We start from the raw sequence: 12,679 nt of genomic DNA on the forward strand, positions 1-12,679 counted from the left end.
GAACGGGAGAGGAAGTGGAAGATTTGGAAGATATCCCCAACTCTCCTGCACCTCTAGTAATCGACGAGGGGGAGGACCCTGACACACCGCCAAACACATAAACATTTTTAAATAGTAGGCACACACACACACACACAACGCAAAAACCCACCAACACACAATCATGGCTGACATTACAATTCTTTCATTTAACATTCGAAGTCTGAAAAATTAACAAAAATACACAGTTCACTCAACTAAAACACGCAAACCGGACTTTTTTTTCTCTTACAGGTATCCAATATCACTTCAATTTTCTCCAAAACACACATACATCTTAGTTACAAACAAACCCACTTAAATATAAAATCATGGAGGACATCACGGTTTTGTCTCTAAACATTCATGGACTCACAAACAAACAAAAATATGTAGTATATTTATCAAGAAAGTATAAACCAGACTTTATTTTTTTACAAGAGACAAACTTAGGTACAGAACACAAAGCACACACATACACAACAGACATGGGTTTTAAGGAAGGGTGTTTTAGTTATGGTAGCGGATGCAGGGGGGTAGCCATTTTTCAGGTATCAGATAGGTTTAAAATAGTCCATAAGTATAGTGACAACAAAGGGAGAGTAGTCATCATTAAAGTAGAAACAAGAAATGAAACAATTACACTGGCTAACATTTATGCACCAGCAAAAAGAACAGAGAAACGGGAATTTTTTGAATATTTGAGTGAAAAATTACACGACACATATAGAGGGGATAGTTTGATTTTAGGAGGGGATTTTAATTACATCACGTCCACACTAGACAAGCAGTACACAACAACGGTAAATCTTCCTTCACAGATGAACACTACTATTAATAATTTCTTGAAAGACATTGAGTGTGAATTTAAGTTACAGGATGCATACAGGAGTGTGAATCCCACAGGTCAGGACACTACTTCGGTGAATAAAGCTCATCCCGTAACTTCCAGACTAGATAGAATTTACGTACCAACCGAGTATCATATAAGTAAGGTAGCTCATCTAGAAGAGTCTCTGGAATATTCAGACCATAAGGCAATAATAGTTACGATAAGTACGAAAATTAAAAAAAAGACAAGGAAAACTAGTCATTGGAAATTTAATGATTCTCTTCTAGAAATACCTCTTTTTATAGAATTAATCTCAAACACACTCAATTCTTGCTTACAAGATACAAACAATCCAAACTTTAACCTAACAACAACATGGACACTAGTAAAAAAAACTCAATAAAACAACAATGTCAGGTCATATCAACACTAGTACAAACACGTAGAAAACAAGAACTAGAGAAACTGAAGCACACACTATTACACGCTGAGGACGAAATAGATAGAACTCAAGCCTCATTAAAGTTGGAAGAATTAAATAACTACATCTACAAAGGAGCTGAAGTTAGATGCAGGAACTATTTAAGTCAAGAAGGCCCAAACAAACTTTTCTTGTCGATCGAACAAAATGTTCAGTCTAGTAAATGCATAACAAGTGTTCTTGATATACATGGCTCAAAAGTTGAAGACGAAGACAAAATTAAAGATGTTTTCATAAGTCATTTTAAAAATATCTACCAGTTGGAACCTATAAACAAGGAGGCTCAAGAATGTTTTCTAAAATATTGTAAACAGTTGAAGCAGACCGATGAAGAACTTTTGGAGACCCCATTTACTCTAGACGAACTCCAAACTGCACTAGACTCGACACAAAACAACAAATCTCCCGGACCGGACGGTCTGACATTTGAATTCTATAAGACATTTTTTCCCTTAATAAGTCCTCTATTACTGCGACTGTATAGTGAGGCTGTTAAAACAGGACAACTTCCAAAAAATTTCAACGAAGCATATATTACACTATTAGCCAAAAAAAACAACAGATAACAGTTCTCCAAGTGACTACAGGCCCATCTCACTACTCAATACAGACTATAAACAACTGACAAAAATGATTTTTAAACGACTTAAACCCTTCACTCCCCAACTCGTAGGACAAGACCAATACTGCACCCACCCCGACAGGAGTATTGATGGAATGACACATTTCATTCGAGATTTTATCATGTACAGTCATGAAAAAAACTCTAGCGTTGCCTTGTTATCTGTAGACCAAGAGAAAGCATTTGATAGAGTCAGCCATAATTTCCTCTTTAAAATATTAGAAAAATGTAAAATCAGCCCTTTTTTAATAAAATGCATTAAACTAATTTACACCAATGCCAGCAGTAGACTAATAATCAACCATTCTTTAAGCCAATCCTTTCCAATTCAAAGATCTGTTAGACAAGGCTGTCCTTTATCCCCCTTTTTATACATCCTTTGTCTAGAACCTTTTCTAGAATCTATTAGGTCAGATCCATCTATCAAAGGAACAAAAATCCCGGGACCCATCCCAGTAGTTAAAGTTAAGGCTTATGCCGATGACACAACATTTTTTCCCTCCTCTGAAAATGATATTAATAACATAGTTAAAAAGTTTACAATTTTTGGCCATGCCAGTGGTTCTAAAATTAACATAAATAAATCCTCAATAATGGGTGTAGGGAGGTGGACATTTAAGGAAAAATATTCTTTTAAACTTGTAAATAAAATCAAAATATGTGGTATAGAATACAATAGTAATCCCTTTTTCTTCTGTGAAGATCAGTGGAAAAATATTATTATTAAGGCATCCAATTTAGTTAACAGGTACAAGCACACAGGTTCTACTATTTTTGGTAGAGCCATCCTTATAAACAATTTGGTCATCCCAAAGATAGTCTATTTAGCCATAGAACCTCCTACAAAATACATATTTCAATTAAATAACATAATTAGAAGTTTCATCTTCAAAAACACACTTAGAAACATCAAACATACTACAATTATTCAAAACAAAGAGGATGGGGGGATCAATTTACAAGACATCAAAACTAAAATATGTGCACTCAGATTAAAATTCATAGGTCAAGTAGTTAAGAATCCAAATGATTTTCCTTTTACAATATATTATTATGGTTTGAGATTAAGCAATTTAATTCCAATACAAAACAACATTCCACACTATTTTGGCACAAACTTACATCCTTTTTATAGATCCATCTCAAGAACTCTTTCAGGCAATGAACCTTCAATACACAATAAATATAAAGAAATATACACAACATTAAAAAAACAGTTACAAGAAAATTTAGCTATTAGGATTAAATGGGGAAAAGATTTAAATATAACAGATTTTAAAGACACTTTTACTAACCTTCATAACAAACACATTGCAACAAAAGCTAAAGAAATATCTTACAGACTTATCTTTGGGATGACTCCATTTTCAAAGAAAAAACCTGGTGTAAAATATTGTAAATTTTGTCAATCTGTTAATGGTGACAATGAAAAGCATTTATATTTAGAATGTTCTTTATTTAGTAATGTTAGAAATACTGTAAGAGATTCATTAAAAGGAAATTGTGAAACCTATGTGAATATTAATTTATCTATTCTCTTAAACAAGTTGCCTAAAGCTAAACACAAGATGATACATAATTTTAACTTAATAATTTTATCAGAATACAGAAACTTAGTATGGAACAGTAGACTTAAAGCTGTGTATCATAATGTCAATTTTAACCCTAATGATTTGGATAAAATATATAGAAATATAGTTGATTTTAAAATTAAACACTATAAAGGCTAACCCCAAATGTAATTTTATATTGATCCATTGTATGTACATATGTTATATATTAAATCAAGGAATTTTTTATTTTTTTTTTATTTATTTATTTATTTATTTTATTTTTTTATTTTTTTTTTCTCAAGGATTCCTTTATTTTCTTCCAATGAATTGGAAGGTTCCATTTTTATCATAAATTATCAATTCACAAAGTCTGTTTAAACAATGAAGAAAATAAGTTTTGAATGTAATGGGTGTGTGTGTTTGTATAAGTAATAACTATTAAAAATTTGCATGTGTATGTATTTAATACATCATTTATTTGCTTTAAAATTATAATTACTAAAAATTACCTAAAACTATTTATTAATTTCTTTTTTCAACAAGAGAGACAATTAGGACTGGAAGATGCAAGGTGGAAATTTCTTTTGGTTACATCCCTTTGACCAAATTAATAAATTTTCAAGACAACCCAAACAGGACAGGATTTCATGAAAATGGAGTAAATGGACTACTAAATTGTTAAAAAAAACAAAAACACTATCACAATAAATAATAATAAAAATAAATAATGAATTTAATCTTAAAATGAGTTATATTCCAAAATGAAATAATTTTGTAAGCTCTTCATACACATACTTACTTTGAGCTCTGTACTTTATAGAAACCAAATTGTTTCATAATATGTACATTTTTGTAACTCTAGCAGACCCCAGAGAATTCCTAAGGATATAGGATGGAGGTCCTTTGTCTTAGGTTCTTAAGGGAAAAATTGTTGCAAAAATAATAGAAATAAAAATAAATTTTTAATAACTCATAAGTCACTAAAAAAAAAAAAAATAATAATAAAAAAAAAAAAAAAAAAAAAAGTGGCGAACCTTAAATTCACTTATATCTTATTATTATTGACGATTAATAATGACTCATGACCTTACGTACGGCATACCAGAGCTTTACAACACGAACAGGCTTATGCATTAAGCGCATTTACTTAAACTGTTGAAATTTGTTCTGCTGCGACAATTAAAATGTTTGAAATGAATTCTGATTCTGCTGTCTGCTACATCTATCTTCGAATAACAATAAAAAATAGTAATTTCCGTTGTTACAAAAACATGTATGTGTCAAGTTTTACATTTTAGATTAGGCCATACTTTCGATGGTCTTAAACGACCCCTGACAAATTGTCAATCGACCCCCAAGGGGGTGGCGACCCACAGGTTGAGAACCCCTGTCTTAAATAGTGATATGGTAAGGTTTTCCAAAAAAAGGCCCCTGGTTAAGTTCCACGGTTCCGGTTCTACTTGGGCTGATATGTTGATCTGTTGGTGCTGGCTTCTGTCTTCAGGTCAGGAACAAAGTGACAAATGTCAATACTAAGACAAGCTGGTGTTAATGTTTCAAGAGAGATAAAAAAAAATGGCTAAGTCCAACTCTCTCTTCAAAGAATAAAAGAAGCAACCTCACAGGTTGAATAGACGATCACGCAGTGTGGTAGTAGGGCATTCCATCACTCGTGTGTAGATCTAGTAGTTTCCAAGCTCAGCAACACTGCAACAGTCAATAACACAACAAGGTGACTCTAACAGTCAGCTTGTAAATATTGTTACGTTCTTCTCTCTCTCTCCTAATCAGGCGTTCTGTAAAACACTGCTAAACACACAACACATCAACACAAGAACCTGACAACAAGAGCTCCAAATAATCTGGTACTTTAATAATGGTCAACTATATAGATAACAGCCAATACTAGACAATTGGCAACACAATCAACAACTACTAATGGTGCACTGTACATCACCGTACTAAACTATACTGCCTCTATCTCTTCCTGGACTCGTACATAACACTTGAGGACTCCGCCAGGACCGACTTCATGGTCGACTCACAATCCCGGTCTCCTCCGTGTCCTGTCTTGAACTGCACTGCCTTACACACTCTTGTCTTTGGTTTGCGCAGGCCTATGATCAGATGACCATAACACTCTAAATCACGAGCACAAAGGTAGACCAGATCAAGTAGACACAATGAATAAACAAATGTTAATCCAGTAATCCTACAGTAATCCTCCAGTAGTGTACTTATCCAGATCAGTGGCGTAGCAAGGTACTCGTGGGCCCGGGTTCAAGAATATGTTGATGGGCCCCACCCCCCAAATGAAAGGATCATTTAAGATCATGGTTAAGTACTAGTTAGCACACTGAGCATAATGCGCCCGTGGGTGCTTTTGTTGAAAAAAATAACTGAAGGCTATTGTACTGTCCACTCATATTGGAAAACCATCATGGCCTTGGCATCATAAGTAATTTAAAGAAAGATGGTGATATTTTATTACTTTAGAGTATTTGTTCAGTCAAACCTGAAGACTTCTGGTTCGGACAAATATGAAAACCTTAAAATGACTCTCTGATTACAATTTCTTTGGGTAGTTAGTCATTGGAGTTCACAAAACATTTTCAGAAAATGCAATTTTAATAAATTTGTAATTCTCTTTGAGGGCTGTAATCATGATATCAAATTGGATCTCCTTTAGTATTTCTTTTTTAAATTGCATTGCCCAACAGGTCTATTATATCTTTGAATCTGTGAGTCGAGGTAAAGGCTTATGTTTTTGATTTCTTAAGAATTTATTTATTGCTAAGATATTGTCGTTGTTACTTGTGTCACCAAAAACGACACTCTTCGCGATGACCACTAAATGAAAGGTTGTTGCATGCTTAAGTTAAAACTAACATTCACTATGCGATTAATTACTTTCAGCCAGTAATTATCAACTTCTTCAATGTGTTCTTTGTTTGCATCATCCACCGTTCTCAGTCTTTCATGTTGTCTGTATGTTTGGCAAGCTTGTTGCTGAAGTTAAGTCATTATTAGGCCTATCCTTTTTTTTTTGACGATACGGTTGAAAAACAAACAACATTGATGCTGTGTCAGGATATAAACCCGAGACCATCCGAACGACTGTCCAGTGCACATACTAGACGACAAGGCAGCCATTCAAGTGAAAGACACTATTCCATGATAAATGTAATTATCGCTCTATCTAAAAAAAAAGTTTTGTTATAAGCCTTCTCCTTAATTCAGTCATAGTAATTAGCTAAAATGTCAACAGCTTTAACGTTTTCGTAAGTAACAGAATATGATGTCTCTTTTGTATGTTTAATATCTAATTTTAAGTCTAGGCCTATATATAGATTTCTGATAATAGAAAAATGAAAACAAAAAGGATGCTTACTTTAAAAAAAAAGCAAAAAAAAAAAAAAGGTAAAACTATCAACGGTTTAATTAACATAGAGGAACAAAAAAGAAATAATGGGAGTTTGGGACCCAATTGTCACACCAACGCACCGTCACCTACAATAAACCTGATGAAGGCAGTTCCTTACAATGACTGTAGGTGAAAACACTGGTTAATGTTTAGAAGTTAATATGGTATTTGATATGACGTTTAGGATATTTTAAGGAAACTTTTAAATTTTGAACCATTTGTTACAAAATTACAGTGTAGGACAGGCCACAGTTGGTCATTAGTCATGGGACCAAGTGATATGAAACCCCTACGCGCCATGCAGTGCCGTATTTAGAGCTGAAAAAGCCTTAACCTATTTGAGATATGGGGCCCTATATAAGTCTAAATATTGTATGTAACTGCTAAATATTTCTTGGAGGCCCTAAGCTAAAGCTTATGTTGCATAGAGGTAAATCCGACCCTGGCCCATGGTTGTTACACCATCGGGTATGGGCCCCTAAATGGTCGTGGGCTCGGGTTCATTGAACCCCTTCGCGCCATGGATGCTACGCCACTGATCCAGATGTAGATCTAGATCTAGCAAACTACGAAGATGACGACCTAGCCTGTAGTCAGAGAAGAGTCGCCATTCCTGTTGATGTGTGGATAAATGTAGATGTTTTATGCGAGTTAGAACTAGACACAATCAACAGAACAGTTAAGAGATAGATTCAATAACTCCAGCTGATAACTTCAACAATTTAATGAATAAAAAGGGCCCACCAAGACGACCGAACAACAGTCCAGACCGCATACCGCACTAACAAACTAGACATATATTGCATATATCAGAAATATTATCGTTCGCGAAGATGTGACCACTGCCTTCACTATGACGTCCACCTATTGATAACTTATTGTACTAAATAACACATAATAAGAGAAGATGCTAGTTTATTTTCTATTTTCTCTTATTATTTATATAAAATAAAATCTGGTTTGATATATACAGCTCCTCTTTCGCGGTTGAAGATGAACACAATGGACTTCATTCACCAATAGTAAACAAACAACATTTAGCCACGTAATAATATTGATAAACATATCACGTGACAGCCTTTATGGATTACGTATTTTGCATAGAAGAGATAGAGAATCACGTGGCTATATGTTGTTTGTTTACGATTGGTGAATGAGGTCCATTCGCATTTCCTGTTTGAATGTCGCCTTTTGAAAAATCAGCATATAGGCCTACGCCAATATTTTGAGTAGAGCTGAACCATAGGTTCTTGAAACTCTAGGCCAGCAAAAGCGAGAAAGAGCTCCCTCTCACCGGCCTGATTGAACCAAGTGTTCTGTCTGGCTGAGGGTCTTGTGTCAATTTTGACGCTGTCATTTCCAGTGACAGTGTCGCTGCGGACTCGCGGACTAGAGTCTCGGTCGGAGGCCGCGTACACAGGGAACCTCTGCCATTTTCCAATTAACACGAAGATGGCTACAAAGTCCATTGTCACTTTATTTTAAAAAATTCAAAATATACCTCAAGAAAAGAAACATTGTTTTAAACAAAACAAAAGACAATTTAACTTTGGTTAACAGTCTAATGCTGTTTGGAAGAAGAAAAAAATGAACCAAAAAAAAAACAGAGCTTGAAGCTGAGATGGACCCTCCTTCCCACCACTGTAAGTGGCATCAAGTGACAACGTCGTAACTACAAAATGTGGGTTGATATAGTCCACACCACACTGCAATTATTATGATAGCATTTTATTCCCGCTGTAATGTAGAGTACAATTGTGGTCTGTTTGAAATGGGGTCAGTGGGTGAGAGGAGAATGACCCGCTGGGTCAGACGTGTCAGTTCATGAGTTCCGTCTGCACGTCTCTGATTCTGTGTGCAGCAGGCGTGTCGAGTTTGAGATAATGCGTGTCAAATTTGCCGCCTTCAAATTAAGGGGACATAAATATAAGTAGCATAGGAACAAGGACTGCGTGATAACAGTTATTATTATAAGACTAAGTAGTTTCAAATTTTATTCTTGCATACAAGCTGCTTACAATCCATTTTTGTATCAAAGACTAAACACTGAGGAGTCTTACCAAATTTAAGCATATAATAGGAAGGAATAAATCCAGGAACAAAACCAGCTATTATTAGCAGGATCTAGTTGCCAGACTTAAAATTTTTGGATTTGAGTGGGTGCCATTCCCATGATTTCCATTTATGTTTTACAGGCGGCGATACCGATAATTATTCTTACCAATATTTTAAAATATTATAGGAAGGATCACAGCAGGGACCCTTTTGTAGTGAACACCAGTTATGTCCAAACATTTTTAGAACGTGGGTAAAAAAAAAATAATTACCGACTCATGGATCAATCCCCCCCCTTCCAAAAAAAAAAAGTAGAAGTCGAATCCAAGGTTAGCGAGCTTCAGCAGACTAATTCACTGTGGGTCAATGTTTCATTGGGTTGGATAGAATGGCAAAGTGGGCCGGAAAAAGCCCCCGGCCCCTATGCTGGAAATCGCTGGCCCACACAATATGACATTGCGTCAATTCATTACACTTAGATCGGAACCACCTATACGAACATCACAAGTCTATAATGACATTGTGTGCATTAATAGCACTTAGGTCGAGACAAAGTACACCACAATGTGATAGCATGTCAACTCATCACACTTAGGTCAGGACCTTCACGTACGCCACTAAATTTATACAATAAACGTAAACAGTTATCACATCAAAATTTTATTTTAACATTAACACTATGATTGAATTTTTTTAATTTAAAAATATTTAGAAGCAAATTTATATAGCAGCTCTTTTTGCCTTTCTTAAACATTCATCCATAGAAAATACTTCTTAGAATATGTTTTATTAAAGTTAGGTGACATTTCCTATCAAAATTACTTGCAACTTTTAACTGATAGAAATCGACAAATAATGTGTTGGTCAGATGAAATGCACATGTGATTATAGAAATACATTGTAAAGCATTAATGAGACAGACATTGCTTAGGCCAAAACCTAAGCTAAAAAGAGTTGCTAAAGCCAAAATTTTAATTATCTATAATCTAAATAAAAAGTTAGGTTATAATCTAAATAGTACGAGTTGCTAAAATCAAAATTTAAATAAAAGATTTGCTAAAGACCTAATCATAGACTTATATATTATATCTAGACTGGAAACCGGAAACTAATTCTTATCTATGATTGATCGATTCATAAATTCATATATATATGGACTATTAATCATATAGGGCTAGGGTTAATCCTATAACTATATATATTCAAGCTAATATTTGAAACAAAGCCATTTTCTGTTAGTTTCCATTGAGATAATGTTTCAAAAATGCTAGCTGGAAATAGTTCATTGTCTGTTGATTTTAATCATCTATGTTCATTACCTAGATCTTTCTATATTATGTATCCAAAAATTGTAAAATAATAATTATGACACGAGAGTACTCTTATTTTTAATGTTCAATTGCTAGATCTAAATATAAAAATTAAATTATATGTATATAATATATAATGAAACTAAAGTGAAAACGTGAGGATTTGAACACAAACAAAAAAAAGAGAACAAGAGGAAAAAAAAAAAAGAAACATGCAGAAGAGAATATAAAAATCGGGGTAAGGTTATTAGAGATACATGGGCATTAAAAGTTTACTTCTATATTAGACTATATTGTGGTGTTGTATGTGCAATGATTGCTTGAAACTTTTGATGCAGCAAAAACTGTTGTGAATGCCTGAGTGTTTCACTTACCTTACGGCTAATTGGACTGCTCTTTCCAATCTTACAGTGGCAGACGTCAATTGCAGAACGATTAAGGAGATTAAGCATCATAGTGCGTGCGTGTGTGTGCGTGCGTGCATTATGTGTGTACGTGTGTGTCCAGGGCCGGCCTTAGATAATTGCAGGCCCTATTCAAAGTGAATTTGGTTACATTTGGTATCCCCATATCAAATCGAAAAATAAAAAATAAACAGCGAAAAAGAAAATTAAGCAATTTATTTAAAACCTAGTCAGGCTAGTGTAGGCCTACACCAACAATAACATTGGGCACAAGTTTTGCTATTTTTCTTTTTAAAAAATGTTTTAAGTCCTGTGCGATGCCCACGCCAATTGAAGCCCCCTAGCCCTAGGCCTTGGCAGCTGTCTTGTTTGCCTATGCCAAAGGCCGACCCTGATGTGTGTTTTAAGTGCATGCGTATAATAATAAGTCATTTAAATAATTAAAAGTTCTTGGGACGGGTAAGATGCATTAGATTATATTTAAAAAAAAATAGAAGAAAAAAATCTGCCTTTTAGCTATAAATTAGATCTAGAGAATGAAGAAGATCTAAATTCTAGTAGATGGACTAATAGTAAATGTATATATATATATATAGATCTAGACCATTAATTAGATCTATATTTCATTGAGCATCAAACGAAAACTGGAAAATGCTAAAAAGATCTATATATCTAAATAGATCTATATACAATAAATCTACATCTAGAATCTATAGATAGATCTAGAGTCTGTAATGAGTCAGTAGATCTATATAATTTCTTCTCTATTTGTAAGATTTCAATACTTAATGTTATAGACAAATCATTTAGATCTAGAAGCTAGCAGACTCTATGTATCTTGCCTACTCTACATTTAGATAATAGATCTAGAATCTATAAAGATAGTCATGCAAATGAATTTTAAATTTACGAGGTTCAATGCTAGTTTTTTCTTCTATTTTTTCTTCTAAAAAAAAAGAGTCCTACCTTTGAGTAATAAATAATCCAATCTGCTCCAATAATCCGTGCTATTTCAATAATCCAAGTTGTAAGGAATATCCAATAGTTGAATCACATTAAATTATCCAAAAAAGTAGATGATTGAACAAGAAATATTTGTATCCAGGAACATCAATAACAACACGTCTGCTTCCACTCAAAGTAGGTCTAGATCTAGATCTAGGTCAAACTTTTTCCGTGTCTCAAACAATGTCTATCTCTAGAGTCTAGGCCTACATGAGAAAAAAAAAGTTATCACAAAAATTAACTTCCGGTCAATGCTATGTTTTGCTTCGCTTGAATGAACAGAGTAACTAGGCATTCTGATCGCATGACGTTACGGGCTGGCTGTGTTCATTAATGAGCTGACCAGTGACGCGTTTACACCGCCTTTCACCCACTTGTGAAGCGCGACCTCATGATTGAAGATGACCTTGACTCAAGCAAGCATTTCACCTAGCAGCGTAGAAATGGTTGTTTCCTTTCTTTGTTACTACTGAAGGCGCGATAGATCTAGTCTGTAGTGACTATTGTCTATAAATAGAGCAATTACCAGCCTAATGTGTGGACAACACCCCTCTGGGCTCTCCCTCAGCCCTCACCTAAAATCTTCTTATTCTAACTGTAAGAGTGACTTCGCGTGGAAAGTCCGTAAATCATCTAGCTAGAAATAGTATCTAGATTTAGATCTACGTTAGATCTAGTGAATCTAGTGAAGACGATTCGCACCTAACCTGAAAACTCCGTAAATTTTAGTCAATTCAATGATCTCTATGCATCTAATGTCTAGATTACTCTAGAAATACGATAGTTCTAGATTTACGCTAAATCACTAAAATGTAATGAACATAATTCGCTAAGTCCGCGAATTTAGTGACTTAGATCTAGAGTCTAGATTTACTCTAGATTCAGTGAAGATAATTCGCATACGGCCGTGAAAAGTCCGCGAATTTTAGCGACTTACATCTTGAGTCTAGATCTACTGTATATGTAACTGTATCT

The 12,679-nt window shown here is 34.4% G+C and overlaps 1 protein-coding gene across 1 annotated transcript in view; it reads right to left on the reverse strand.

Annotated features, from left to right (window-relative positions):
* The window catches only part of LOC129922591 (potassium channel subfamily T member 2-like), a 99,171-nt gene extending 94,731 nt beyond the window's left edge, over window positions 1–4,440 (reverse strand). Inside the window, exons 1-2 of the mRNA XM_056009278.1 lie at window positions 4,306–4,440; window positions 3,076–3,333 (exon numbers count right to left, since the gene is read on the reverse strand). The gene's annotated coding sequence lies outside the window, so the exon portion shown is untranslated. The remainder of the gene's footprint in view (window positions 1–3,075; window positions 3,334–4,305) is intronic.
* Between the last annotated feature and the right edge of the window lie 8,239 nt (window positions 4,441–12,679).

Source organism: Biomphalaria glabrata, chromosome 13 (assembly GCF_947242115.1).
Source record: "Biomphalaria glabrata chromosome 13, xgBioGlab47.1, whole genome shotgun sequence".
Classification (NCBI taxonomy): domain Eukaryota; kingdom Metazoa; phylum Mollusca; class Gastropoda; family Planorbidae; genus Biomphalaria; species Biomphalaria glabrata.